A 14,891-nucleotide genomic window follows, 5' to 3' on the forward strand; every position below is an offset into this window, starting at 1 on the left:
GCAAATGAGTATCTTGCAGACAGGGATTAAATGAAACTTGCCCTGTACCTCATGTGGCCACAGGCACCAGAGAAAAGTGGGTGGAACCATTTAGCATTCTGATCTAGTAGTGTTTTAGACCCTCTTTGCACTGGTGTAAATGACCATATGAGGTGCAACGCAACAGTGAATCTGGTCCATTTCCACTACCGCAGAGGAAGGAATTTATATATGCACCAGTGTGGAGGTTAGCGCCAAGACAGAGGATGAGAAGTTTATGCCTCCCCATTACTGGAACTACTGGGGACTAGTTCAATTCTTGGCTCTGGCTCAAACACACCTGTCAGATGCCCAACGCCCCATGTGCCTTGCTGCAGCCAAATAATGACCAAGGCCAGAGGTGAATCTCAGAGTTGAATTTTTGTGTCTCCATAACTAAGATACTATAACAACAGCAACAGAGACGTCTCAAACGCAAACTTTTTGAAAGTTTAGGAGTTTTTAGATGTAGGGCTTGAGGAGCCCCCATTCCATTTGTTGTATTCACCTGTTTGTCTCTTATTTTATACTTTGATTGTAAGCTCTTTGGTGCAGAGACAATCTTTTTATTATGTATATATACAGTGACTAGCATGAGATCCCATCACTGATAAGGGCTTCTAGGCACTCCCACAATACAAATAACTAATAGTAATAGGATCTTGGTTTGTCCCATTTAGAGAGAAAAGGCAGCTGCAAGGATCATATCAGAGGTCTGAGATGGATCCAGTCTCTAACTAGAGATAGGTTTAAATAAGCTATTTAATTATGAATTTAATTAGTGCCGAGCAAATAATGCAGAAAATTCCCCACAAATATTAATTTGAATGACATTTACTTCAGGTATGTTTATGCCCATATCTATGCAACTGATTCCTATGTGATCAAATTTTACTATCATGAATGTTTGAGGAAAGTGAATGTTAAGTTTGTACGGATGAAGATGTGCAGAAATCACTTTTTAAATTCATTTCCTACAGGCATTCACATGGGAAATCTGATGTTACATTATAGTCATCCTACCAGACAACAGAAACAGTACTATATGACTCATTATCTGACCACCTGCAACATCAGAACAGCTGAAAATTTGAATTTTTGAGTTAATAGCAAATCACCAATTCATGAAAAATATTGTTGAGTATTTTCATATAGTAAACAAAGAGGAATTTAATCTGCTGGCTGGACAGTTCACAAACAGAAAGAGAGGCAAAATCTGTTTAATAGATTATTTGTTCTAAACTATTTGCACAGCTCTAATTTCCACATTTATACTGGGAACAAAGCAGAATTTGGCTCAGAAGTTTTAAAACATCTGTTTTAATTACAGCTGAGATGGTCTGGATATCTGATGCTATACGTAGCACCATATAGACCCCAAGATATCTTTTAAACTTACAGTGGCTCTGTCTACACAGGGGAAGAAGGTGCTCTTTACAATCCAATTAGCTCAGTCAAATTAGATTAACGTGACTGGAAATTGCCCTTGCCACCTGAGTAGACACAGTTTAATGCTTTTTCAGTTGCATTAGTTGGTTGTGATGTAGTCTAAGTCAGGTTTCAGAGCAACAGCCGTGTTAGTCTGTATACGCAAAAAGAAAAGGAGTACTTGTGGCACCTTAGAGACTAACCAATTTATTTGAGCATAAGCTTTCGTGAGCTCAGTTCATCGGATGCATACTGTGGAAACTGCAGAAGACATTATATACACAGAGACCATGAAACAATACCTCCTCCCACCCCACTCTCCTGCTGGTAATAGCTTATCTAAAGTGATCATCAAGTTGGGCCATTTCCAGCACAAATCCAGGTTTTCTCACCCCCCCCCCCCCAACACACACACACAAACTCGCTCTCGCTCTGTAGGGAGAGTGGTCACTTTGGATGAGCTATTACCAGCAGGAGAGTGAGTTTGTGTGTGTATGGGGGTGGGGGGGTGAGAAAACCTGGATTTGTGCTGGAAATGGCCCACCTTGATTTTCGTATACATTGTAAGGAGAGTGGTCACTTTGGATAAGCTATTACCAGCAGGAGAGTGAGTTTGTGTGTGTGGTTTTTTGAAAAAAAGGGGGGGGGTTGAGAAAACCTGGATTTGTGCTGGAAATGGCCCAACTTGATTATCATACACATTGTAAAGAAAGTGGTCACTTTGGATGGGCTATTACCAGCAGGAGAGTGAGTTTGGGGGGGGGGGGGGGCAGAGGGTGAGAAAACCTGGATTTGTGCTGGAAATGGCCCAACTTGATTATCATACACATTGTAAGGAGAGTGATCACTTTAGATAAGCTATTACCAGCAGGAGAGGGGGTGGGAGGAGGTATTGTTTCATGGTCTCTGTGTATATAATGTCTTCTGCAGTTTCCACAGTATGCATCCGATGAAGTGAGCTGTAGCTCACGAAAGCTTATGCTCAAATAAATTGGTTAGTCTAAGTCAGGGGTTCTCAAACTGGGGGTTGGTGAGCTGTCAGCCTCCACCCCAAGCCCTGCTTTGCCTCCAGCATTTATAATGGTGTTAAATATATAAAAAAGTGTTTTTAATTTATAAGGGGGGGGTCGCACTCAGAGGCTTGCTGTGTGAAAGGGGTCACAAGTACAGAAGTTTGAGAACCACTAGTCTAGGAGCTAAGGAGGGTTTTCGGTCCAGATAAGGGCTTGTCTACATGGGGAAATTACAGTGGTATAAGGTAGAGTGTCTTTCAACTGCTATAATTATACAAGTATAACTCTCTGTGTGGACATATTTTTTTCAGTGTAGTGTATGTCACTTTGGAAGGGATTTAAGCTAACCCAAAAAAAGCCACTCATATTAGAAGAGGAGTCAGCAGTTTAACTATATTGGTATAATTGTACTGGGATATCTGGTCAAACTTTTCTTTGTAGAAAAGCCCTGACTCTGAAAAATGCACCTTCTCCCTTTGTATAGACATGGCCAGAGTATTTGTTTTATAGTGGGATACAAGTTACATTTCTATGGGATTCGTCTGTATAACTGGGTTTTCTTCTATCACCCCTTTACCCTCACCCTACACATGCAACTGGGGCTTGCTTGTGCAATGTTCAGAGGAGCAAGAGTAAGCCTTTTCCCTACCTATTAGCTGTTATTCATTTTCTTGCATCAGGACCACTAACATCCCCCGAACCGATGTATTTTCCATATGTTGCTTGTAGTAGTACTAATGCACCCCAGAAAGCTTTGCAGAGGGAAAAAGCACTAAAAGGCTTCCTGGAGTGCACCCAAAACCTCTGCAGGCAAGCAAGGAAAGTCAGGCATGTGAGATCTAGGGTTCTGAACTGAGGTGGAACTGGAGTTGGGAGGCATTTCAGTTTGGCAAGGGAGGTCAAGACCTGGATGGTTAAGAGTATTTGGAGGGCTAATGGGGTCTGACTATTCTTAACAATCTGATTACTCCTTGATTATTTTCTCTCTCTGATTTTCACATCTAGTGGAGTGGCTTCTGAAATGATGGCATCTGTGTCTATGAAAGAGTGGCTCCCAATGTTATGATTCTACCTCAGCAGCAGTGTTCATCCCTCTGGTATTGTCTTCCTGTGGCCCACTCCTCTTTAGAATTAACCAAATTAGACCATTTCCAAAGTGACATAAGCTAAACTGGGGAAAGGCTAAATTTGAGAATAAGAGGAACCACACCGAGAGTTATATTGGTATAATTATAGCTGTAAAACTATACTGGTGTAATTATGCCTGTAAATTTCGCCATTTAGTCAAGCGCTAATTTTTTTTCTGAGTGAAATTCCCCTAAACTCACTCTATAATCCTTTTACTTCAGGAGAGAAGTAACTTTTGATTGCACAGCCAAAGTAGATGTAAGCTGCAACACAAACTCTATGCCAAAAGAAGGAGAAAGGGTGGGAACACATTTTTGTTTGCACTCTACTGCCAGAATAGTTTTGCAACAACGCCTCTTATTATTGCATTGCAGAGAGAGTTTGGGGAGGAAAAAGAAGGAAATGAACACACACACACACCAACTCAGAAAGAGATCTGGAATCCATCATTTTGTCCCTAATTGACAGCTAGTTAAAGCCAAATACTCTCTGATCCAGTTACATTTGTAGTTTTTTGGATGTCTTTACTGGCCTAAGACCTATAAACACCATCCGATAATAATTAGAAGCATGTGAACTGGATGAAATTCTGTTTGCCATTAACTTTGAGAAACTTATATTCAGCCAGAATAATGACTCAGAGCTCACTAATGGTCTAGTGGCTTGATCATGTATTCCACAGCATGAAGTTAGAGAATTACACCCTTTCTTAAGTAGGTGAGGCATTCCACATTAAACAGAGACATGAGTCTCTGGGTTTTAGCAGGGCATGAAGGAAAAAAAAAAGCAGAGGAACGACACTAGAACGTTCTCAAAGATTCAATATAAAGCCAAGAAATGTACCGGTGATGAAATATTCCTGTTCAGCAGAATTTGTGGCCCAAAAGTCTAAATCTACATTAACTCAGAACGTATATGAACAAGGTCAAATTGGCTCTAAGCCACTGGGAGGAAATGGGGGAAGGGTACAAAGCCGTGTGAGTGTCCGGGTGGATTCTGGCTGACTCAGCCACAAGACCCTGTCCTCCACATGCCTCTCACTGCTCCAATGAGAAAGTCTAAGATGCTACCCGCCCCATTCACCCTGATGGGGCCTGGCCCCTTCAGAGAAGGACACAATGGGTAGAGAAGGCTCCTTGGCATAAGGGCATCCACCGTCTGGCCCTTAGAAATTGAAGAAATTGCTTCCCATATCTCGTATTTTCAAGGTGAGTGAAAGATTACTTATAACTTCCTCTGTCCTTTAAAAAAAATCCTCACAAGAAGCCCCACATCAGGAATACTGTGCATAGCCAGCATCTCATTGTTGTGGTACGTTCATACACCCTGGCAAAGATCATCTCTGTGCTCCTGACCATGGCTTTGGAACAACTGAAGCAAAGTTGACCCATGCAGAGTCCATCCCAGATTTTACGCATGAACCACAGGGAGCATTTTAGTTCAAAGAGTCTTATTTCCTTTTAGAAATCACAAAGAGAAACATAATACAACAGCAGCCAAGCTGGATGCATTCATTAAAGCTGCATATCATTTACCCTGAACATACAGTCTCTGAATAAAATTCAACAGTCATTTATACATGCTCGCAACAATCTGGCAAAACTCCATTGGAGTCCTCAGTTGGGGGTACATTTTGAGGTCCTTGCTTGTGCAAAAGTGAAGTCAGAATTTGGCCCTCGGGTAAGTGTGGACTTACACTGGTATAAATGATTCCAGAATGTGCACTGGCTGAACTGAGAGGAGAGAGTTTGGCCCTTTGTATGAAAGATCCTACTTGCCTGAGACACACCAGGGGAGAATGCTCCTGTTGTCTATCAGCATGTCCATAAGAAGCAAAGGCACTGGAGTGAAGCATCACACTGCTCCTCCATGCTATCACTGTGCTATGTACACATATCCACTAGTGCTAGGCCCAGTTAGTGAGAGAGGGAAATTCCCCTGATATATTTTTGTCCTGGTAAAACTAAAACCAAGCCATGGACATAAAAACTGAATTTCACCAATAATCAGTCCAATAGGCTGAGACTGTCAGGTGTAATTCCGTTCTGGTCAATTTAAGTATTCTGAGTAGAGAAACGGCTGAGAAATCGAGGTTGAACAATCATTGACTGCATACACTTTGCAGGATACAGTGGGATTTTCATAAGCCTTCAGCATTAGACAACTCTGCTCTCCCTGAAACCCATGGTAAAACTTCCACTGATTTTGATGGGAGCAGAAGTAGAGCAACACTGGGCACTTTTGAAAATTCTATCCCATGACTCCACCCAGACTGCAGCGCTGAGCCGCCCGGTGACTGGTGAATGGCAGGGAAAGCAGAGCCTCCCTGACTTCATGTACCATGGGGGAAGGGAACACATGGTCTCTTCCTTTATGAGTGACAGCCAGGAAGAGAATACTGAATGAGGGCTAAATTCCTCAGTAAGACTGGTGTAAATCCAGAGTTATCCCACAGAAGTGAACAGAGTTACTCTGATATAACAGAGTATTTCCTACCCCTGAGCGTGATCTCCAAAACGGTATTCTAGGCCCAAGGCCATCCCTACCCATATGCAAAGTATGCAGCTGAATAGGGCACCAAATTTCCTGGTGCCCTACGCAGCTGCGTGCTGCTCCAGTCCCCGCTCCGCCTCTTCCCCATGGCCCCCGTCCCAGCTCCACCCCAGTCCTGCCTCTTCTCGTCCCTGCTCCGCCTCAGCCCAGCCCAGCCCAGCCCCCACTCCTCCCCTTCCCCAAAGCCCCTGCTCCTGCTCCACCCTCCACCCCACCTCATAAATGAGCCAGAGAAACTGTGGGTTAATTATTAAGTGTAGCAGCTAGTAGATGTTTAGTTTAAGTTTATAGTAATCTGTATAACATATGTATCTGCTTACAATTGACCAGCCCAGATGAGATACTGTAAAGAGATTGTAAGCTATACAAACACCCACTGATTTCCAGGGGGAGCTTATACAAAGTTGGTTCCACTACATTCACCTGTCATTCTATCAGCTATAAAGCAGGATAACCCCTGATACTGCTGTAATGGCCCCCACAGGGATCAGGAGCAGGGTTGTACCCAGCACAATTAGACAGCGCTGCAGCACAGCCTTCTGCAACTCAAAGAGTCACTCCATTAGCTTGTAGGAGTAGTAGGCTGTAATTCTCTAGTGAACCAATCGCTGGAAGAGAACACAATACAGACACTCCCTGCATGTTACACAGTCTGAACAGATTATTTATTCTGCCTTCCAAGAGAAATGAGACCATATTATGATGACATTTGGGGATGGAAGGGAGGTAAAAAATGGCTCAAATTTGGAGATCGGATGGGAAAGCAGTGAACTCCTTAATTAAAAGTGAGGGTAGAATACTCTGGTTCCTGGGGGCCGGCACCCTCACTAAACAAAGCTAAGAAGAAAACATATCCAAAATGGTAGTATCACAGTGTGAGGCAGCATGGTTCAGTGAACAGGGCACTGGAGTAGGAGTCAGGAGACCTGGATTTTCTTCCTGGTTACACAATAATAGTAAGAGTGGATTGTTTTGCAAATATTTATTTTCAAGCTTCTAATTACAGTGGCTGAGTTCTCTGTCCTGAGAAACAAGCTGCATGGCAGAAATTCTGATAGATCTTACCAGCTACCATTTGCTTGTCCCTTTGTTTGTTGTAGACAGAACCCCAAGGGAAGCAGAGGTTCTAGTCTAGCAGATGAAGATTGGGACTGTGCATCAAGAAGTCTCTCCTACAGAGAGAGCTGCTAATAATCTTAGCCTTTTCAGTGATGGAATGTTGCAATGTGTCCCCATTCTGGAAAGCTGCTCTTTTGGCTGAAAAAAGACCCTTACCCATGGGTCAGTTAATAGAAGTAATTAAATATATCTCACAGCTAAATGTTTTCCCTAAGTGGGCACTATATTTCATCTTGTCATCTTTTCTGGCCCAGTTAGAAGTGGAAATAAAAAAAGCACAGAACAGGAGAAAATCTGCAACACGTTTGATGTATCTGGAGGAATATTAGTACGGTATATTCAGATCGGACTTAAGCCCACAAACGTGAGTTAAATCACAGTAAAGGTTTAAACTCTGTTTTAGATCATCCCCATGTCCTGATACTACCAGAGTTGTAACACAATGGGGTGGGGCACTGGAGAAAGCATGTTACTTATCACATCTTGTTTGCTGCATTACTCAGACTTGTCTAATTACAGACTTTCTGCCTTCACTCTAAACACCCTCAGTTTTGTGGGTTTAAGTCACAGTCCTTAATGTTGTTTAAAAGTGGTTTTTTTGTCTGAATTACCATTTTACGGTAGTATTAAACTTGGGTTTTGACATGTTAATAGCACTGGGTTATCACATGACAATTCTGCTATTAATATGCATAACCACTATATTTAGTCTATTTTCCCAAAAGGAATTATTTACTTATCCACTGGAGCTATTATAGTCAATCGGGTAAATATATGCAGTATTTGGTTTGAGTACTAATTTTGAAAATGCACGGTATTTACCCACTATAGCTGCCTACTGTGTATATCCATATTGAGACTTTTTTCAAAAGTGCACAAGGGACTGTAAGAGAGTTATTGAATGCCTGCCACACATGCACATCCCTTATTCAAGTCCCTGCTCTAATAAAATAAATAATAATGGTTCATTTACATTCTACAGCACCTATTGGCTGAGACTGTCAGGTGTATTTCCCTGAACCTTAGTCTGTCCCTCAGCTTCCCCATCAGTAACAGAGATAATATTATCTATCTACCGCACTGGGGCGTTCTGAAGATTTAATCCATTAACTTCTGACTGTGCCTCTGTGCCCTGAGTTAGGGGTTCTCAGCCTTTTTCTTTCTGAGCCCCCACAACATGCTATAAAAACTCCATGGCCCACCAGTGTCACAACAACTGTTTTTCTGTATATAAAAGCCAGGGCTGGCATTAGGGGGTAGCAAGCAGGGCAATTGACTGGGACCCCATGCCACAGAGGTCCCCACAAAGCCAAGTTGCTCAGGCTTTCGCTTCAGCCCCAGGTGGCAGGGCTGGGAGCCCTGGGCTTCAGATCCACACTGCAAGGCTTCAGCTTTCTGCCCTGGGCCCCAGCAAGTCTAACACTGGCTCTGCTTGGCGGCCCCTCTGAAACCTGCTCGTGGCCCCCTAGGGGACCCCAGACCCCTGGTTGAGAACCACTGCCCTATGTTATAAATGGAGATAATAATACCTATCAACCTTACTGCGGAGTTTTGACTATCCACTGTGTTAAGTAAAGTGCTTTGAGATCCTCAGATGAAAAGCAATGGAGAAGAGCAAGAAGATATTTCAGGTTAATTCCACAGGAACGATTTACCTAAGTTAGCCTTACAACAAATCAGTGACAGAGGTGGGCTTTTAAAAGCCAGATATACTCAAAGCAGAATCCAGCCACTGATCTAATCTAACTTGGGCTCTGTAACATTCTGAGTTCCAAAGAAACAGAGTAAAGCACTGTGATTCAATCCATCCTAGAAGACAGATGATCTGGAGTTTAAGGAAATCCTAAGGATTTGTATCTTTTTGGTCAAGCTTGCACACTGGGAAAGGTGGGATAACTTGGATGCAGGAGTGGGATGAACAGTTTATTAACAGTATGAGACTGCAGGTAGCCTAACATATGCTATCTGACAGGAAGCCTCCCAGAAGAAAGGAAGAAGAGTGACTGCTTCAGGGATGTGGTTAACTCCAGGCTGAGAGTTTAGAGGCATAAAAGAAACAAATTAGTAATTATATCTCAGCTATTATCCAAAGGCACAAGTAGGCACATGAGATTCCGGTAAGAAATTCCTTTTCAGAATAGCTTCATTACTGCATTCATTTGTAATGCGTCCATCACCATGATGTCTGGGTGCACATTGTGAGTTTAGATTAGGAGCAAACATCATATTCTCAAGAACAAGGATTTAAAATACTCTGTGACCCCAATGGCAGCAGCCAAACTAATTGCCCTAAGAGGACCAAAGATACCACGTGCCAGGGGATTCTGAAATATGCATTAGCAGAAAACTGGAATACCAAGGTTTATCTTACATCATGGTCTAAGACTGTAGTTTTTTAACAAATTTTTAAGCAGGTTGTAATATGGTTGAATTCTTCTCTCCGCCATTGCCAGTTCACACATATGATTCCTAATGTCATGCATGTGCTGTGTTATGAGTGGGTCTTTAACACATTTCTTCTGTTGCTATGGATGCATGTGTGTGACCTGGCAGTATCTGTGTGACTGACATAAGCCAGTTGTGCCCCTGCTATTCAAGGGGGATGACATATCAAAGTGCATGGTGCCAGATAAAAAAGGACCCACAGTCCTCCTCTGATATCAGCAGTAAGGTAGCAGGGGATAGCTGCCCAGATTTTCCCAGAATGCACTGACACAAATCTAGCTGTGCTATGTGGTTATTGTGAGCTGGTCAGCAAGGCCAACACATAGATGTGCTGGGAAAAATGGTATGTGCCCATGCCAATCACGTTAAGTGTTAGTGTATCAGATAAGTGTGTCAGGGCCTACTTACACTGAACATGGTTCTAGATGTAGTGTAGGAAAGCTTTAAAACAGCTAGGCTCAGACATACATCAGGCAGGAGCAAATTCCAGAGGCAAGTGCCTGCCACTGAGAATGTCCTGCCCTGCAGCAACAGCTTCATTATCTCATCCTCACTGGACTATTTCAAGCATTCAACATGTTATCCATAACAGCACAGTTCACACAGAATCAGTGGAGGAGGGAGAAAGGAGGGTTAGAAAGAACTTTCTGCTTAAGGGAGTGAAAAAGCAGATCTCTTCGTCTACTCCCCTACATTTAATAAGGGCAAAACCATTTATCTTTCCTCACATAAATTGAACAGATACTGTCTCTCTCCTCAGGGCACTGAAACCCACAAGGGAAAGCTAGATTAGGCCTGTAGGACTGATGCAACCTCATGTGATGCATTACTTCATGGAGCAGTAAGTTAGCAACATGTTTTGTCTCAAAATATTTTCTATACAGTTTGTCTCACACAAACACACACACAAAACAAGTAACTGCCATGAGATTTGTGCTGATATTTCTGTGCTGCTGTCGTCTCTTTAGATGTAAGCACTGTGTCAGGCATTTCACAGATGAGATGGGGACCCCTTCCTGCAAACATGCACTACGGCTGAATGTTAAGGATTGGAAGGATACTGGCGAAAGGGATAGTACAGCACAGGACAAGATGTGTAACAACATTTAATATATAGAAACAGATCCTTTTTATTTGAATGCTAGTTAAGTTCCTTTATTTTTTCTTTGACACTTCACTGCTTGCCATCATTCCTCATTTGGAGGACAGCCCTGTACTACTTTCCAAACAGAGAGCATATTGTTCGACATGTTCTATGGTTCCTGAATCACACTAATTTGTATTATTACATTTTTAATTTAGTGATTGATATGTTGGCTTTGAAAACTGACTGTCAGAATAATTCATATAGTAATAAAAAAGTGCATGGCAGTTTTATTAATGCACCCTTAAAGAATAATGAAACCTTCAGCCTTGCTCTAATGAATTCTGGTGAAACATTTATGAATGATGCTCTTCATATGTGTCTGTTCCTCAGTTGGTGAAGGAGAAGGAAAATCAGACCCTCCCCCTCCCCCCCCCAAGCCCAAATCCCAAATGATAAACTGGAAGCATTTTCTGAACTAATCCTCAGCTATTAAATTCTCATATGAGAAATGTCAGCTTCAAACTTCCACTTGTCCTCCCCAACCGCACCACACAGCGCATGATCAGTAAGGTATTTTCTTGCTTTTTAACACATGCAGGCAGAGTTACTTTAGGTTTTCTACATTCAAAGAGCAGCACTTCTGCCTGGCTTCTAATACTGTAAGAAGCAATATGTATGGACATAGGGCCTAAACCCAAAGCCCTACTTCAGGCACATTCTAGTTGCCTTCAATGGGTGCTTTCCCTAAGAAAGAAATTTTGCCTCTAATCCACATCCACGGGCACCACAGAGCCCATAAAACAGTGAAAGTAGCATAGTTCATCTGAAAGGGAGATTTTCGGGACCCAGGTGCAAGGAATGTACATATTCTGTTTACTGCAGAATATAGCTCCATAGGACTCCCTGTCTGGGGTATGCAAGGAGCTTTTGTGGGAGGAGCATAGAAATATAGGACTGGAAGGGACCTTGAGAGGTCATCTAGCCCAGTCCCCTGCACTAAGCCAGGACTAAGTATTATCTAAACCATCCCTGATAGATGACTGTCCAACCTGTTCATAAAAGCCTCCAATGACAGAGATTCAACAACTTCCCTTTCCTACTGTCTAACCTAGTTCTCCCTTGCTTGAATTTAAACCCATTACTTCTTGTCCTGTCCTCAGAGGATAAGGAGAACAATTTATCACCCTCCTCTTTATAACAACCTTTTATGTACTTGAAAACTGTTATCATGACCCCCCTTCAGTCTTCTCTTCTCCAGACTAAACAAACCCAGTGTTTTTTCAATCTTTCCTCATAGGTCAGGTTTTCTAGACCTTTAATCATGTCTTTTGCTCTCCTCTGGACTTTCTCCAATTTTTCCACATCTTTCCCAAAGTGGGGTGCACAGAATTAGACACAATACTCCAGCTGAGGTCTTACCAGTGCTGGGTATAGTGGAAGTATTACTTCTCCTGTCTTACTTACAACACCCTTGCTAATAGATCCCAGAATAATGTTTGCTTTTTTTTGCAACAGTATTACATTTTCTACAGTACTGCTTCTTAGGCAGCCATTACCCATTTTGTATTTGTGCAACTGATTATTCCTTCTTAAGTGTAGTATTTTGCATTTGTTCTTATTGAATTTCAACCTACTTATTTCAGACCATTTCTCCAGTTTCTCAAGATCATTTTGAATTCTAATCCTGTCCTCCAAAGTGCTTGCAGCCCCTCCAAACTTGGTATTGTCTGTAAACTTGATAAATGTACTCTTTATGCCAGTGGTTTTCAACCTGTGGTCCATGGACCCTTGGGGGTCTGCAGACCATGTCTAAGGGGTCTGCGAAAAGTTGTCATTATCATAGAAAAGTAGTTTTCAACCTGTGGTCCGTGGACTGCTGGGGGTCCACAGACTATGTCTAAGATTTCCAAAGGGGCCCGGACCACCATTCAAAATTTTTAGCGGTCTTAAATGAACAAAGGTTGTAAACCATTGCTCTATGCAAGTATCCAAATTATTTATGAAGATATTGAATAGAACTGTACCCAGGACATATCCCTGTGGATCCACAAGTCTTTGAATCCAAAAGTCTCAGAAAACTCAATATCCCATGTATTATTTTTAAACAAACAAACAAGCATAATGGACACCAAAGCTACGTCTGTACCTGTAGCTTTAGGTGTGATTCTAAGCTCAAGTAGACATACTCATGATAACTTGTATTAAGCTTGTGTGCTAAAAACAGTATTGTAGCTACAGTAGCATGGCCTGTGGTGAGCAGTGACATGGGCTAGACTCCCCGTGTACAAACCCAGCTGGACCTTGTGGGATAAGGCGACCAGACAGCAAATGTGAAAAATTGGGATGGGCTGGGGGGCGGGGGGGAAGGGGGGGGGTTAATGGAAGCCCATATAAGAAAAAGACCCAAAAATCAGGACTGTCCCTATAAAATAGGGACATCTGGTCACCCTACTGTGGGAAGGCTAGTGCATACTGCCACTCACCTCTGCCAATGCTACCACAGCTACACTACTTCTTTTAGCACGCTAGCTCAGTTAGAGCAAATGCAGGCATGTCTATTTGAGCTGGGAATCACACCTCTAGCTTCAAGCGTAGATGTAGCCTAACAATTGTCTGACTCACTTAATGACAAGTAGAGAGTGATGTTCTCATTCTGTTGTTCCTGACCACCAAAAGAGAGGAAAACTGAACTGAGGCATTAAATTAAATCATCCAGTGATTACATTAAAGAAAATGATGGTCTTGTTATGGAAACCACTAAAACAAAAATTGCTATGTAAATACAACCACTTCATTATAATGGCAAAAAAAGAACCCAGTGTAACATTAGTATGTTATGCAATTTAAGAAATAAACATTTTACTGCTTTCCTTGGCTATGTTTGCAAATTGCTTTAAATACAAAAAAAAAAAAAAAAAGAGAGGAATATAAACTAAAAAGAAAGATGTGACAAAACATGGAAGAAGATCGGCATTTTCAAAAGTGATTATTGATTTAGCATTCCCAACGTGAGACACTGTAAGGACGCCTGACTTTCAGATGACGGGGCCCAGCACTTTCGGAAAATCTGGCCTGTTTAACGTGCCTCAGGTTGAGCACCCAAAATCATTAGCCACATTTGAAAATTTACAACAGGAGGCATAACTGTCTGATTAAATTAATGACAAAACTGCCACTGACTTCAATGAGAGAAGGATTTGGCCCTGAAAGTGGGAAAGTGATTTCATAGGAAGATAATAAAACAGATGTTGGTGCCACACTTTAGCCAAAGATAACCAGTTTCAATGCAAACAAAGACTACTGAAATTTCCCCAAAATAGTAACTGATTCCAGAAAGCCTTACATATTCTGGCCCAGATCCTCAGCTGTGGATAAAGAGTGATAAGAAAAGCTCAGAAAAATGGAGTTCAAAGATGACATTAAGATACATTTGAGCTCCCCAGGTTGCCCCCTGCCCTAGTTTGCTCTCATTTGGACTAGCTGTCAAGGGCTACTCTGGCTCTTCACTATGGGAGGATCCCGCTACAATAAGATAAGTCTACCATGGGCAGCTCTGTTGGCTTTTTGGCTCTACTACAGCACAGGATCAAATCCAGAAGAGCTATTTGCTCCTTTTAAGACTGTGTAAATATACATGAAGAAAAAAAAGGCCACATATCCACATGTAAATGCATGCCATGTAAGGTTAAAGATCTGGAGTAAGGACCAGATCCTGCAGGATGATGAATTCCTCCTGATATGAATGGGACTTATAGGCATTGACCACTTTTCAGGATTGGGGCCCTTTGTGCAAAATTCCAATGGAAAATCCACATTGCATTTTCTCAAAATTATTTAGCAGAGGTATCTCTATAATTGTGATATGTCATTTTAATCACAGATTCATAGAAACGTAGGGCTGGAAAGGACCTCAAGAGGTCATCTAGTCCAGCCCCTTGCACTGAGGCAGATCATCCCTGATAAGGTGTTTTTCCAACCTGTTCTTAAAAATCTCCAGTGATTAGGACTGCACAACCTCCCTTGGAAGCCTATTCCAGTGCTTTACTATCCTTACAGTTAGAAAGTTTTTCCTGATATCTAACCTAAATCTCCCTCGCTGC

The 14,891-nt window shown here is 42.1% G+C and overlaps 1 long non-coding RNA gene across 2 annotated transcripts in view; it reads right to left on the reverse strand.

Annotated features, from left to right (window-relative positions):
- Window positions 1-14,891, reverse strand: part of LOC119567136 — a 138,998-nt gene that overhangs the window by 53,732 nt on the left and 70,375 nt on the right. The window lies entirely within an intron of this gene.

The sequence above is a fragment of the Chelonia mydas genome, chromosome 9, assembly GCF_015237465.2.
Source record: "Chelonia mydas isolate rCheMyd1 chromosome 9, rCheMyd1.pri.v2, whole genome shotgun sequence".
Classification (NCBI taxonomy): domain Eukaryota; kingdom Metazoa; phylum Chordata; order Testudines; family Cheloniidae; genus Chelonia; species Chelonia mydas.